Source organism: Acinonyx jubatus, chromosome B4 (genome assembly GCF_027475565.1).
Source record: "Acinonyx jubatus isolate Ajub_Pintada_27869175 chromosome B4, VMU_Ajub_asm_v1.0, whole genome shotgun sequence".
Classification (NCBI taxonomy): domain Eukaryota; kingdom Metazoa; phylum Chordata; class Mammalia; order Carnivora; family Felidae; genus Acinonyx; species Acinonyx jubatus.
In genome coordinates this window covers 56,559,585-56,574,474 of record NC_069387.1, presented here as the reverse complement: position 1 = coordinate 56,574,474, position 14,890 = coordinate 56,559,585, and the positions used below count along the sequence as shown (strand labels likewise).

The following is a 14,890-nucleotide window of genomic DNA, read 5'->3' as shown; positions in this document are numbered from 1 at the left end:
TTAAAAAGAGCTTTGATGAAAGAAGAAAGTAAGCAAGGACACACTTGCCACTTTAACCCATTTTATCTCATTTGGTACTTAGAAAGTCAGTGATAGACTCAGTGTTGGCCCAAACTTAACAAGATGAAATTTAACAGTATAAAAGTAATTCTACATATAATTTTGAAATCAATTGGCCAATTATAGGTAGGGGGTATTTGAGTTTGACAGTCCATTTTTAAGATATTCAGGTTGATTTCATGTTCAGTATAAACCAACAGTTAAGATCTATCTGCTCAGATAAGAGGTAGTGTCACCTTTAACAGCATTATTAGAAGAAGTATAGTGCCTATAACCAAATGAAATAATCACCTGGTGAAAAGTATACTAGTCAGTTCATATGTCTCTTATGGGTAAAATAATTTTAAGGACATTGACAATTTAATGCCTATAGCTGGTGAATTATAGGGGTAGATAATCTGGATACTAATAGTTCCCATGAGAAGTTGTTTAGCTTGAAAAAGAGAAACCTAGGAAGGATTCCAAAACAGTCCTTCAAAATGTCAAAAAGGATTGGCCTTGGAGTCAGTCAGGGTCTGGCAAGAAATAGATGAGGAAATAAAACCCAAACAGATGATGGACTTAGGTGGAATAATTTGAGGGGAATTTAATAAAAGGAATAGTTATAAGGATATAGACAGGGTTTTGAAAACCAGGACCACAGTAAGAGACTTTACACTCATTAAAATTTCCACAATAAGAAAGAAGTAATAATAAGTATTGGTAGAGGACATGGAGGAATCAGAACTCTCGTACATCACAGATGGGAGTATAAGATGGGCAACTGCTTGGAAAAGTCTGTCTCAGATTCTTACAAGGTTAAACCTTGTGAGTTACCGTATGACTCAGCAGTTCCATTCTCAAGTTCATTCAAGAGTTGAAAACATGTCCACATGAAAACTTGTACACAATGCTCATAGCAAAATTACTCATAATAGCCCAAAAGTGGAAAGAACCCAAATATCCATGAACTGATGAATAGATAAATAAAATGTGGCATATCTATACAATGGCATATTATTTAGAAAGAAAAAGAAATGATGTACTGATACACCCTTCAACATGGATGAACCTTGAAAACATTTGATAAGCTAAAAGAGCCAGTCACAAGAGACTACATATAGTATGACTCCGTTTATATGAAATAGCCACATAGCCAAGTCTTTAAAAACAGAAAGTAGATTTGTGTTTGCCTTAGGCTGAGGGGTTGAGAGAAAACAGAGAATGACTGCTAATGAGTATGGAGTTTGTTTTCAGAGAGATGAAAATGTTCCAAAATTGATTGTGGTAATGGTTGTATAACTTTATGAATATGTCAAAAAACCATTGAATTGTACACTTTATTTTTTTTTAATTTTTTTTTCAACGTTTTTTAATTTATTTTTGGGACAGAGAGAGACAGAGCATGAACGGGGGAGGGGCAGAGAGAGAGGGAGACACAGAATCGGAAACAGGCTCCAGGCTCCGAGCCATCAGCCCAGAGCCTGACGCGGGGCTCGAACTCACGGACCGCGAGATCGTGACCTGGCTGAAGTCGGACGCTTAACCGACTGCGCCACCCAGGTGCCCCGAATTGTACACTTTAAATGGGTGAATTGTGTGGTATGTGAGTTATATCTCAATAAAGCAGTTATTGAAAGGAACCAACAAGGGTGGTGAAGTACTCTGGGGATAATAATAGAGAGTTGTCACCACCTCTAGGTCTGAAGGGACCAGGAGAAAGGAGCTGTATGGAGAGGCCCACCTGACGAGGGAGATAGATACCACCAGACTCTGAAAGTCACTTGCAAGGAGGGAGCTGCAGAAATAACGTATCCTGACCTCGCTCTTTTCTTACTGTTTGATCTCTGGCTGAAGCCTCTCATTTTCAAAACCCCACCGGAAGCCTGGGAGCAAGGGGCTCTCTTGATATGTTATAGAAGTCAGCAACCCAGGACACAGAGCTGGGTGAAAGGTGGGCTTGCATCTGGGTTTGAAACACAAATGGTTATGCATAGCTCTAGAACCGAGACCAGTAAAGTTAAAATTGGATGTTTTACACCAAGATGAAGGGCATTTGGGGGCGCCTGGATGACCTAGTCATTTAAGCGACTGACAGGCTCAGGTTATGATCTTGTGGTTCTGAGTTGGAGCCTCTCATAAGGCTCTTTGTTGTCAGCATGGAACCTGCTTCAGATCCTACTTCAGATCCTCTGTCCCGTCTCTCTCCACCCATGCCCCGCTCATGCACGCTCTTGCACTCTCTCTCTCTCTCTCACACTCTGTCTCTCTTTCAAAAATAAAGACATTTAAAAAAAAAATTGAGACTTCCAGTCTGTCAACATGGATTTACTTATTTAAAAAAAATGAAGTGCATTTTGATCTCTGGATAGAGTTGTATGGAGTCTGAGATGACTATAGAGAAATTACATAGAGGATTCTAGTTTGAAGTGAAGAGTTGAATTAGTTACCTCAGAAATTTCCTTTGCAACTCCAAGTTTCTGCTTCTAATCTTTGGCATATTGGCAGCGACTGTATTATCACTTGGCTAGCTGTGGTTTTAGAAGTTCAAGATTTGGGCTGGGCTAATAGAACATGGTAAAGAAGGTACATTTTGATGAGAATGAAAAAGCAAAGGGAATGTTGTAAGTATGGGGTGTTCGCCTTGAGATCAGCTTCACTGACAAATAAATTGAACTCTAATGTGGTCAGAGGCAGGTCTGAGGAAAGAAGTGGCAGAAGAAAAAGAAGCTTGTTGTCAAAGAAGATGTAAGATTTGGAGAAATAAAATTTGCCTACTTAACTATTTTACTGATTATGTATTTTAGCCCTACTTTTCTTTTTAGTTTAAAATGACAGTAAAAATATGGCACTTTAATATTCTAAGAAAATTATAGTCGGCTTTCACGAACATGAAAGATGTCAAAGAAGCGTGTGTGTCTTCTCTCCTGTGTGTTTCAGTAGATTTCCTTCCGGATTTGTAGAGGGGGTGCTAGATCGGCCATGGAACCCACATCTGACTCTGTGCTGGCCAGGAGGCACACTTTATGTCACTCTTCACTCCTTTTTATAAACGGGATCTAGAGGGTTGGGATATGGGGTGAAAGTGATAGAAGAAATGGAAAGTTACTTGAGTGATTGTGTTAATGGAGATGCTACATTTGGCAACCCTACCGTCTGCAGGCTACTTACGTTGAGGAATTTAGGGAAGTTATTTGATGAGATGGTTTTCTAAACTTGGTACTTTTACTTTGTGCCATGTTTTATATCTACTACATTAAATATATAGCAGTATAATCATTTACATGGTCCATTGCCAAAACACAGAAACGATGATGCTCATTTACAACTGTGGACAATATCCAAATAAACCACTGATTATGTCCTGCCAACTTGAGTGGATATAGGATTTGGAAGAAATACTAAGACTGTGGAAGTATATTTTCTATTTTAATTTGTTTCTGGACATCCAGATACATATCATAAATACTTGATTAGATTGGTTGGATTTTTAGAAATGTAACTTTTTTCCTTTTCAATATTTTGTACAGTAATTTTGCTCTTTACTAAAGGCCAATAGTTTTAGATTACTTTTTATTTCTACAAGTGCTATATTAATTTTTATTAACCAGCAACTCAAATTATTGTCAATTCATTGTCATGGATGATGTTTCACTGGAATAGGGCATTTAATTTGGTAGAGGACATTTAGTATAGGATTATTGTTCAGATGGACATTTCCCACTTACATGACAAGTACCCAGGAGTAGAACTTTCTCAATTGCTTCCAATTCCCCATATTTATGTACATTTTATTCTTCACTGTTGTTTTTGATTTCACAATGAAATAGAAGACATTTCTGTATAAAGTTCTTTCATGAGACATTTGGCTTGAGTGTAACAAATATTTATGAATAATGTGGGGTTAATATTAAATGATTTAATACATAGAGCACACAGAGTCTGATATGTAGTATTATAAAAGTCATACACAAGGCCTGGGATGTAGTAGAGCTTAAGAAAAGATAGCTATGATGGTGATGATGATAATGACTATGATGTAATTAATATACAGTTCTCAAAGTCATTTTTACATAGTGATTTAAAGGTCAAGTCATATAATTAAGAACTTTAAAACATTTAATCTTTTAAGTTTATTTTTAAAATTTTACATAAATCTTGAAGCTGAAACATGTGCTCAGTATGAGGTATCATCAACAGACCTTCAGAAGCATGAGCATGTAAGTTTCCTTTCCATTCCTGGAAAAATGTGAAACATATACATCCAGGGATGGTGCTAAATATTTGTTCTGAATTATCTGATCTCCAGACCTATCAGGTCAGATGACCAAACTTAGGCTATTCCTTTAGCATTCATTATGTGCATTGACAGCATGAATTTAACTGCCTATGATTTATCAGTGTATGATCTTTAAGAAATTGTTTCTATTAAAGGCAAATGTCTGAATACGGATTTCTGTACTTTTTAAAAGGCCATTATGTTAGACCCTGCAAATTCTGTCCTTTTAAATAAAGACTCATTCACAAACAATTGCTTGTAGTGTTCAGAGCTAGGAAGAATGTTGTTTGGGAAATATAAGTTTCTGTTACATTGTGACCTCTCTCCTGAACTCCACACACACATGCCGGAATGGCTCCTTGGCAACTCCACACTGCACATCTACATGAGCCCTGGATGTGCCCTTCACACCTGTTTCCCTGGAAGTCTTTCCTTGACCCAGGTAAAGGAAAATCCATTCTTCTCATTGCTCAGACCCCAAAACTTTCATCATCCTCCACTCCTATCTTTCACTTATACTCCACCTAATCCCTTGGCAAAACTCTGTCAGCATGACCTTCAACATATTTCCAAGCTCTGAGGACCCTTTCCTCATCTCCACTATTTCCAGTCTGGTCCAAGCCACCATCATTTCCGCTTGTGGCTGTAGGCTTCTAACTGGACTCCTGCCTTTGTTCCCCTTCAGTCAGTTTTCATATGGCAGCCAGGGTGATCCTTTACAGTGTAAATCAGATTAGTCATATTCTGTCCTTCTCTGCTCCAGACCCTGCAATGGCTTCCTTCCTCAGGGGAGTCCTTAACCGCGACCCTCGTGGAGCAGAGTCAGCCCCTATCCTTCTGTTTGCTGAGTTCACCTTCTGCTTCTCCTCCTCTCACTCACTCTGCAGTAACCATACTGCCCATTGGTCTTTCTCTAACAGGCTGGGCACCACCCTTCTTAAGGCTTTTGCGTTCTACAAGGTTTCCTCTACCTATAATGCTCTTGCTCCATTACCGAATTAGTCATACCAGTCCTTCCTTCAGGTCTTGACTCAAATGGCACCTTCTCAGTGAGGCCCTTCCTTCTCCTCTAAAACTTTATCTAGCACTTCCCTAAACACTTTCTATCACCCCTTTAATTTTTGTCCTTAGACCTTTTCTAACATAGCATACTATCAATTCATTTATCTTTTTTTTTTTTTTTCTCCCCAAGTAGAATGTTAGCTCTACGAGGGCAAGGAGGTGGTTAGTTTTGTTTACCGCTCTATCTCTGGAACCCAAGTTAGTTCCTAGCAAATGGAGACATTCTACAGATATATGTTGACTAAATGAGTAATTCAAGGTTGATTTTGGCTGGTGTTCTATATTTATGGTTACAGAAAGTATAAATAATGCACATTGTTTTCTTCTTGAATTCCATATAGGCAGCTTTGTGGTTAAAGTCAAATTCTTACTAAATTATTTTTTTCCTCCCACTCTCCCTGACGTATTTGTTTAATTAACTACAAGTCTTTTGAATTTATTTATCCAACTTTTATTGAACACCAAACTGTATGCAGGCCACTGGATGAGGCTCTTAAGAGACACGATCCACTTAAAAAAATTTTTTTTAATGTTTATTGATTTTTGAGAGAGAGCGAGAGAGAGCGCAGGCGGGCATGAGTGGCGGAAGGGCACAGAGAGAGGGAGACACAGAATCTGAAGCAGGCTCCAGGCTCTGAGCTGTCAGTACAGAGCCCCATGTGAGGCTCAAACTTACCAACCAACTGTGAGATCCTGACCTGAGCTGAAGTCAGATGCTCAACTGACTGAGCCACCCAGGCACTCCATGATCCACCTTTAAAGGATACTTCCAATTTAGTTAGTAAGGCAAAACTAGCAAATAATCCATGTAGAAGGGCTATTTTCAAATATAAGAGAAAGCAGTTTAAAAGGGATTCAGGGGCACCTGGGTGGCTCAGTTGGTTAAGTGTCCGACTTCGGCTCAGGTCATGATCTAATGGCTCATAAGTTCGAGCCCCATGTTGGGCTCTGAGCTGACAGTGTGGAGCCTGCTTGGGACTTTCTGTTTCCCTCTCTCTGCCCCTCCCCTGCTCCTGTGCTCTGTTTCTCTCTCACTCTCTAAATAAATTAATTAATTAAAAAAGAACCATCGATTTAATAGCCATGTGTATATGCATTGTACTTACAAACATACATATGTACAGAGAAACATACCTTTCACCTGATTTATCAGGGCCTGCCTAACTGAAAGAAACATTCCCAATCTATCAACCTTGGGTAACAATCTGTATTAATATTAAAAATAGACACATTTAATTATACTTCCTCTTTATGAGACAGGATGTTCTGGTTGCTTGTTTGTTTTGATTTTTAGTTTGTCAACAACTAAAGCTGCCGTTTCATCTGCAGCAGTGTCTGGCTTTTTGAGCATTTGTTGTGGCCAGACTGCCCTTTTGCTATTTGTAGCTGAATGAGCATTTCTGTACTTCCCAAGATACAGTTCTCACACCAGGAATGCATGCCTTTCACAGCCCGGACTGTTCTTGTGCCTTCTATCTGAGATGGCCACCTCAAGTAAAAATCACACCAGTGCAAAGTCTGCAGACTAATTTTCTCAGTCTGTTGCATACCACCCTGCACATGCCCCCTTTGAAAGTTTTACTTGTGCCCAACTTTGGTGGAAATTTCCAAGACTCTCTTTCTGATTAGTTGCCTATTAGTCAATGAAATATAAACCTGAGTTGTTTTTTCTTCCTTCATCTTTATTTAGGTAAAGCTGGACACACAGACCATGCACTATAAACAGTCTGATATCATCATCGTGTTGAACTTAGCCATTGAATTCTTTGGTTTTCCTCAGTGTATTCTTTTGCTCATTCTGCTTTCCTTTTTCAAAATATTTCAAGAGAATGGGACAATTAAAAATGCTTGCCCTTGAAAAGAAAAGCATCATGAGTCTCTGTTTGGGAATGGGGTTTATCTCTGGGTTCTATGAGCTAGATGCACACTAATTTACAGTGCTGGAACCAAATGGGTTGAAAATCCTTGTTTTCCCACCAGATGGGTTATTTTAAAATATCACAAAACTTCTGAGGTTATTTACATTACAAATGTGCTTCTTCGCACACATCAAGAATTGAGTACCATGTTTTGACAGTAACTCCTTTATGAAATTATATGTTGCGCAAGTAGAGTAAAATTCAAGTCATTCTCAAGGGAGCAGGCTTATGAATCTGGATGAGGTCACACCTCTTTAAAGATGCAGTTTGATAATCCGACATCAAAACAAAGGAATTCTGTTAATCCTCTCACAAAAGTGCAAATTGCTAATCAGATCCCTGGGCTGGGCTGGCAGCTTGGTAAACAATGAGCTTGGCAGAAGAGCAACTTTGGGCGGATAGATAGCTGAGAAGCTTGGGGTACCAACTTTGCCCCTGTGTTAGCCCAGTTGGGCCTGTTGTTTCGAAACAATTATGTTTGTCAATGGAGGTGGTTCTTGCGGTTATTGTGTTCTTGTGCTTTTCTCCTTCCATGTTAATGATGATGCAAATCAATCTTCCTGTCTTTCAGTTCACTTCGCTGGTGTATAGGCTACTATGCCCCTATATTCTTTTCACTTGGATGCATGTGTCTGAATTTTCATTACACATTCCTTTGCAAGCCCAGAGGGTTTTCCCTCCTTCCCACAAAGAGTGTGGTGGTATTTGAAAAAAGAAGAAAAAAATCCTAAGCCAACTGAAAAAGTGTGTCTCTGCTAGAAGGTGTAATAGTTAGGCTTTTTATTTATTTATTTATTTATTTATTTATTTATTTATTTATGAAACCTGATTTGAGGTGGCTTAAAAGAAAAAGCTGAAATGTGTTGGGTAAAGGAATACAAAGAAGGCAAGTACCAAATTGGGGGAAGGCAGGAATGGCTTCTGAGGACTGGCCTAGGGAGAAGTTGGGACCATGGAGTCCTCCTCTTTCAGGGTTTGATCCCTTTGCCTTGTCTCCCTGTCACTTTAGATAGCAACTTTACTCTTTCTTGCTGCAATAGAGATTTCTCCCTAGGGGAGGAATGTCTCCATGGATGCCAGCTCAGGAATTTCATAGCTTGCTGCTTTTTCCATCCTACTTAAATAAAATATCTCAGGGAAGGACTCTGATTGGCTTTGCTTAGATCAGGTGCTTGTCCTGGACCCTGTGTATACATAATTTCTTATTTGTCAGAGTGTGGGATGTGCTCGCTGCTTGGTTTACTGTGTCTTCTTCAGGTTTATTGAAGTATGTAACAAGCCTGGAAAATTATAAACTCTGATGACTGTCTCAGCAAGTGAAATTATTTTGCTCATCTCAGTGCCACTCTTTTAGCTCTCGCTCTGTTTCACCCTCTTGGCATTTCCAACTTTCACCCAAACATGACTAAGAATTAACGTGAAAGTGAGAAGTATAACTTCTTCATTTTAGAAGGGGCTTCTCGTTAAGAGAGTGCACTATTTTGAATACTTCCAGCTAGTTGTGTGTCTTCTATTAAGAGAGTGTTTGGACATTATTTGGGTGCAATGTGTGTGTTGAGAAGGAGTGAAAATTATAGTTTTGGTTGTGGTGTTGTCTTCCACTCGGTGAGAGCAGTGCACTTTTGCTGCAGTACCGTCTGGGCTGCGGTTGGCATATTGGTTTTCAGTTGGACAAATGATACAGAACCTGACAAATCTACATCTATAAGAGGAGAAACACATTAAATGGAGAGGTCTGGGGTAGAGGCTGCCCTGGTGGGGCCATGCTACCCACATCCATAGCTTTCTGAATAAGAGCACTGTCTTTTTAAAAGCAATAGGGGGTGCGGATTGAGGGAGTGCTCACAGCGGTAAGTATAACACAGCTGTGCTCTGTTTATGCTTCGGCTACAATAAAAAAGCTATAAAATGTGAGATGTCATAGCTCCACTTTGCTTTATTTATACTATTTCCTCTGAGCTCTGTCACACTGCACATTCATCTGCTAAGTTGCAGCAAGAATGGAGATTAAAATATCACAGCTCAAAATAGGAGTCAAGCGGAAGGAGATTCATCATAGCCCTATTAAAAATATGTAAATATGGGAATGAAGTCATTTTAAAGCCATACAGCGCTGCTCCTCCTTTATGAGTTGAGATCCCTTGCGCAAGTGGTGGGCCATGCAAGGGACAGAGCTGGGGCACTTGTTCACCATTTCTTCCACCCATGGAAATCCTTTTAAGATTAAAGACTGTTTGAATTGCAAATTATGCATGTTTTCCTATAATCATGCCTAAATTAATAATGGCAGGAAATCTGATGTGAAACAAGGAAACAAAAGATTTGGTAATTAAAGATTATATATTGTTCACTTAATGAGACTAATTAAAATTAATATATGGAATCTCCTTTTTGACCTCAATTATGAATGACGTCTGAGAAACCTCCAGAAGTATCCTTGGATAGGAAAAGTTCCAAGAAGGAAACTGAGACTTGGAGACATGGTCTAGCTTTCCAGAATCCAGTTACTAATGATAAAGTGAAGGTGGGAAGCTAGGGTTCCTCCCTAAAACTCTGCTGGTAAATGACTTCACATTTTTTTTATCTCTAGTCCTGACAAAAATTTCCTTTCTGCTATCTATATGGTGTGCTTAGGAGAGTAAGGAATGGACTTTTTAGATGAGTAAATCTCCAGTGGTATTTATTAGCAAGCCTTTTATGTTCTCTTCTGTGTACACACAAAATGTTTTGGTCTCTGTATTGTCCACATGTGCCATCAGAGTAGTAATAAAGACCAACATTTGCTAAGTACTTACTGGCTGCCAGGAAGGGTCCTATGCGTTTGCTTTGTACTCATTATTTTACTCCTCACAACAGCCCTTTGCAGTTGGTGTTATTCCTCGTATCTTGTAGACATGGAAACTGAGGCGAGGATCACACAGCTGATGAGTGAGAACAGGAATGTAAACCTAGCAGGCTGGCTTCAGAGCCGGCACTCTCAGCCCTAATGGCCTTTCCAAAAGGATTAGAAATCACCAGGAAGAGCACCAAGCTGGTAAAGAGCAGCCCTGGGTTCCAGGCACAGTTTTGTCATTACCCTAGTAAACAAATTTTCCTCACCTACAGAATGCAGTGTGGAAATGATCCTGTTTTTACAGTTTCACTTTGTGTGTGTTTCTGTACTACTGCCTCATGAAAATAAATTTTTTGAGCAATAACATTAGAAGATACTGCCTCCTTGAAGTAGAAATGTTAGAAGAGCAGGTGGGCCTTTGGAAGTTGTTTAGGTTAGCCTTTTAGTGTGATGAATATAATACCCTGAAAGAATAAGTGACTTATCCAAGAACACTCAGCTACTTGGTAGAGAACAAAGGTAAAACCTGCAGGTCCTAGCAGCAGTTTCCTACATAATACTGCTACCTATGGAGTTATTAAATAGAACATGTGAACATTCTTGAAATTTGTGGAAGGAACCACGACACGTGTCTTAATGGCTTAAATTAGGCAAATTGCCATAGTATCTCAGATTTATAGCAATTTAAGATTTTAGATCATGTGTCTTTTTGGCAGACTTCACAAGAGGATGCTAGGAAATATGCTGTAGGCTGGCAGGGGAGTAAAGTGGCCATCTTTTTATTGGCGCTTAAGAAATTGATGTTCTTGATTTTGTTTCAGTGTTGAGTGAGGTAGCATGTGATTTAACAGGCACATGATATGCTTAGAGAATGTATAAAAGTATAGAGAAAAAATGATTTTTATAGTGATTTGGGTAATTTACATAGAGAAATCTGATTAAACATTATAATAATTTTTGAGACACATCTAATAGATTCACAATTTATCCACTTATACTCTAATATACAAAGAAAATGGAGCTGTTTCTGTAATGCATTCTTATTCTGGAGTCCCTACCCTACTGGGCAGATTGACAGGCACTAAAAATAAATGCAATAGAACACAAAATAACTCAGTGTCTTTGCTATCAAATCATCTCTTGCTGTTTGTTTCTCTATTTCCCCGTCCAGACCCAGGACTAGGCTGGGGTGAGAGAGGCACCTTGGGTGTAAAATGTAAGGAGGCTTCCCTCTCTGGTGGCAGCCCTGTGCTTGCATGACCCTGAGGGGGATGGCTCCTTACATTTTGTGCCCTTCTAGGTGCCTCACAAACCTCACTTTCCTGCTGCCCCTCCCCTGTCCACACTAACAAAACCATCTTGAGGGGTTTATGTATCAATCATTGTGGTTGACACGGGAGTGTGGAGCACGATATCTAAGGCTGCTGGCCCTGGGGATGTCCTCTGTATCCTTCCTGGTATCTGCTCTCTGATACTGTCTCTATCAGTAGAGGCTTCTGTTCTTGATGGTGTAGTTAGCCCCACTTAGATTTTGAACTGGAGCAGCTGCTACTGACCTACCATTACCTTGAAGTCTTTCTTCCTTTTCTCATCTCAGGGCTTTCTCAGTCTTCCTCTGTGTCACGTTTGTGTGTGTTTGTGTGTGTAGGGGAGCATGTTGGGAATGGAGAAGATGGAGCAGAACACAGAAGTTGTCAGGTCCTTTGTACATGCACACAACCTGTGAAGAATAGCCCATTTTAACTCAGTCTGCCTGGGAACCTTCCTTCCCCAGTGTTTTATTTCTCCTTCGCAGGTTAGGTGGGTACAAGACATACAACAGGGATCCTCTGAGAGGCCTCTGACCTCCTCCATCCTCTCCCCAACAAGTGACGTCCATGAAAGAGAACTGTTAGCCCATAGGCCCTCGGATTCCTTTTATCCAGCTGACATTCTCCTGCCCCACCTCCTTATAGGTTAAGTAACAAGATGTGCAGAAAGCCTGGCCCTTGTCTCTGAGCTCTGCATCTCTCCTTGCCCTAGACTTCTTTTCCCCTTCCTCCCTAAGTACATGAGAGTTCCTATATTGGCTCTGTCTGTTAGGATCCACATTTTGCTTGTGTTTTCTCACAGGGAATGTTTTAGAAAACTTGAAACAACTTTTCACTCTCAAATTCTGTCATTCAAGATTGTTGTCTCACTAGGTAAGCTGATTAATAGCCTCTTTGTGCTAGATAGTAGCTGACCTCCCAGCTTGCATACTGGAGTCTTCAAAGGGCCAGACCTCCAGGAGCTCATAATTGAGACAGAGGGTATATAGGGTCAGGAGGAATTATCATCACAGCATAACGTAATGTAAGATGTGTAGGCTAGCACAGGCTCTCATTCTGGGAGCTAGCCTCCCAGATTAGTTCTTACTCTCAAGTTAGGATACTCTCTCCATTGTGTATATATATTGTATATCCCATCCTACAGAAGGAAGTAGATCCAGGGTTAGCTCCTCTCAAGGGGCACTACTCATTCATAATCTCTTATTGACTCTAGGAATTTGGAATGTATACACTTCTTGAATTTTCTCCCTATATTCTGCTTATGGAGGATTCAGATATGTAATCTCATGCAATTTTATTACAATATAGTCAATGTTATTATATGGTTAGGAACAGTATTTTATGGGAACACAGAGAAGGGGTGCCCAATTTGCCTAAAATTGTCAAAGAGGACTTCCCAGAGGAGTGAAACCCAAGTTAAGGATTAAATACTAATTATAGCCAGGCACATAGGTAGCTCAGTTGGTTAAGCATTCAACTTTGGCTCATGATCTCATGGTTTGTGAATTCGAGCCCTGCATAGGGCTCTCTGCTGTCAGCACAGAGGCTGCTTTGCATCCTCTGTCCCCCTATCTCTCTGCCCTCCCCCGCTTACGGGTGGGCGCTCTCTCAAAAGTAAATAAACATTAAAACATTTTTAAAAATAGGGGGCGCCTGGGTGACTGATTTGCTTAAGTGTTGGACTTGAGCTCAGGTCATGATCTCACAGTTGGTGAGTTCGAGCCCTGTGTCGGACTCTGTGCTGACAGCTCAGAGCCTGGAGCCTGCTTCGGATTCTGTGTCTCCCTCTCTCTCTGCCCCTACCTCACTCACACTCTGCCCCCCCTCAAAAATTAAAAAAAAAAACATTTAAAAAACAGTCTTTTATGAATAAGACAGGAAGTATATTTTTGAAAGAGCAGAGCTCAGTGAAGAGCAGGACCTTGTCTGTCATACTTACCATCATGTCCCTATCACCTAGCCCAGAACCTGGCATATTGTACACACTTAAATAGTTAGCATATAAGTGGATGAATAAATTTATCTTGAGGGCCATCACAGTTGGTTATTTTGAGTGGGGGAAACCACATGATAAGATTTGTGTTTTATTAAAAATAATATGGCAGCATTGTAGTAATGAATGAAAAGAGAATGAGACAGGGAGCAGCTGTGGCAGTAGGTTCTATGAAGACTCTCGGGAGATTCCTCTTAAGTGACCTCCAACCTCTTTCTAGATACATAGAGAGTTTGTCATTCTGCAATGAGCATATGGTCGTTTCCCATGTATGTCTCAAGAAGGCTTGAGCACTGCCTGTTCCCCCCCCTTAAGATGGCTCAAGAAAATCAAGAGATAATTCACAGCATATTCAAGTTACTTTTTGAACACCTTCCATATAGGAGAGAGAGAGTTGAGGTTTCCATATTATCTGTTTATGGGCAATAAAAACATTCCATTCTTAGTCCATACTTAGTCTTAGCTAATATGATAAAATACCATAAAGTGAGTGGCTTATAAACAACAGAAGTTTATTTCTCACAGTTATGGTAACTGGGAAGCCCATAATCAAGCCATCAGCACATTGTGTCTGGAGAGAGCCCATTTTCTAAATGGCCATCTTTTTGCAGTAACCTCACATGGTAGAAAGGAGTAGGAAGCTCTGTGGGCTCTCTTTGATAAGAGCAGGAATCCCATTCATAAGGGCTCCACCCTCATGAACTGAAGGCCCCACCTCCTAATACTGTTACATTGGGCATTAGGTTTTAACATAGGAATTTTGGAGGACACAAATATTCAGTGTATAGCTTATGGCATAGTATCTTGTCTGTATTTCTTGTTCAGAGTGGGTTTATGAATTTTCAGTATTGGCTATGGTAAACTAGGGGCTACATGGTGAATGAATCTTAGCACATAAGTGTCCCTATTTTCAGAGTGAAATTCTGAACAGAGGTCAGTCAAACATATGCAGTTTTGTTCTTGTGTTTATTAGCTTTTATTGGTGTGTGTCAAATTAGCAAAAACTTTGTGGCTTAAAACAGTGACCATTTTCTAGCTCAGAGTTCTCTAGGTCAGGACTCCAGCATGGCATGGCTCTCTCTGCTCAGAGAACCACAGGCTGAAATCAAGGTTAGCCTGGTTGAGTTCTCATTATCTCCACATTCTTGGGGAAACAGAAATTTGCCTCCAAACTCATTCTTGTTGATAGAACTCGGCTCTTTCTGGTTGTAGGACTGTGGTCCCTATTTCCATGCTGGCTATCAGGGGTGGTCCATAGCTTCCCTGGGGGCTCTGTAGGTGCTCCCGCCATCCTGAAGCCAGCAATGGTGTATTGAATCCTCTTTATGCATCAAATCTGCATCTTTCTCTGTCTTTGCCCTTTAGATCAAGATTTAAAAGGTTAGGTCCACCCAGATAACCCCACTGCTTTAAAGTCTATTGTGTTATGTAATATAACCTATTCATGAGAGTCAA

At 40.1% G+C, this 14,890-nt stretch overlaps 1 protein-coding gene across 25 annotated transcripts in view; it reads left to right on the top strand.

Moving 5' to 3' along the window:
* The window catches only part of SOX5 (SRY-box transcription factor 5), a 1,008,244-nt gene that overhangs the window by 167,112 nt on the left and 826,242 nt on the right, over nt 1–14,890 (top strand). For 8 of the 25 annotated variants that reach the window (XM_053225993.1, XM_053226003.1, XM_027035739.2 and 5 more), the window contains exon 3: nt 11,304–11,348. The exons of the other annotated variants lie outside the window; for them this stretch is intronic. The gene's annotated coding sequence lies outside the window, so the exon portion shown is untranslated. The remainder of the gene's footprint in view (nt 1–11,303; nt 11,349–14,890) is intronic. 25 annotated transcript variants of the gene reach the window in all.